Source organism: Zingiber officinale, chromosome 9B (genome assembly GCF_018446385.1).
Source record: "Zingiber officinale cultivar Zhangliang chromosome 9B, Zo_v1.1, whole genome shotgun sequence".
NCBI lineage: Eukaryota > Viridiplantae > Streptophyta > Magnoliopsida > Zingiberales > Zingiberaceae > Zingiber > Zingiber officinale.
Window position 1 is genome coordinate 93,159,209 of NC_056003.1, and position 1,220 is coordinate 93,160,428.

Sequence of the window (1,220 nt, forward strand, 5' to 3'; positions counted from 1 at the left end):
CATATCAATTTTGGTTGATCCAACACATGAGACAGATTAACCCAGATTTATTCATTACTTAAACACATTGCCATTGATCTACTCCCAACTAATCCATAGCCCTAATTTATGCCTTCACATCACAAGATTTCAAGTAGGATCTTAACACTGCTAGCATTTCCAAATCACCACCTTGTTTTCTTGACACAGGTGAACAATCTACTGAATAACGCATCCCTTAAACAAAACCCTACAGATAAATCTTCTAAGTATCAATCAAACAAACCTCTCAATTATTTCCACATTTCAAATTTCTAACAAATACACATACCTTACCACAACTCCTCACTGTCGACTCACAGTCGAGAGATGTAATAGCCGGCTCTGGCACGCTGGTGCTGCCTACTGCCACAAATTCACCATTCAGAGCCTCCACGAGACTACAAACAGAGGCAATCTCACTGATCAGTACCCCATTCAAACAAAATTCACTACCTAGGTCTACAGATCGAATTCCTGGAGTTGTGGAGACCTTACCTACTGTTTCCCGGAGGCAAACCAGCTGCTGGAAGTCGTGGCCGAGCCCCTCTCAGTGAGCCACTGCCAAAACAACATCTAACTCAATACAATCCTCTCAACCTAGCATCAATTCACAGATCTTCATAGCTAAGAAACCCTAATCTACACCATCCTCACCTCGATTTACCTCCACGACAGGAAACACCTCAACCGGCACAGAGACCCCGATGGAGAAACTCAGCTTTAGAGCTCTGGAAATTGAACCCACCGTTTGGAGTACTTCTCACCAAGATCGGGCCCTAGGGATCGGCGATTCTTCCTCAGCAACTCCGGAGCTCAGACCTGTTCCTTCCGGCCGGAGATTCTTCGCGCGCTACAGCTCTCGGAAAAAGGCTCCACCGTCGCGACCTCTGTTAAGGGGTTGAGAAGCTCGGAGGCTCGATCCGCGACAAGGCGCCGGCGATCAGGTGCGAGCGTGCGTCGAGGTCGAGTCCGTCGACGAGATCGGGAGGAAAGGAGAGGGGAGTCGGCGTTTTTAGGGCTTCGGTAGGGGGTTACTGTAGCTTCTTATAAAGGTAGGGTTTAATTTCTTCCCAACCCTTAATTAGCCCTCCTAATGATGATTTCCAATACCATCTTAAGCCCAATAATCTATCCCCTTAAATACGGTCATACGTCCTCCAAATAAATCCAGAAAAATGTCCAAAAATTCCCTTAAATCA

At 46.4% G+C, this 1,220-nt stretch overlaps 1 long non-coding RNA gene across 1 annotated transcript; it reads right to left on the reverse strand.

Moving 5' to 3' along the window:
• Positions 1-358: 358 nt before the first annotated feature.
• LOC122022739 lies at positions 359-753 on the reverse strand. Its single transcript, XR_006123075.1, has 3 exons — positions 676-753; positions 517-579; positions 359-419 (listed from the first exon to the last, which is right to left on the reverse strand). It is a non-coding gene; the product is annotated as an uncharacterized LOC122022739 (long non-coding RNA).
• Between the last annotated feature and the right edge of the window lie 467 nt (positions 754-1,220).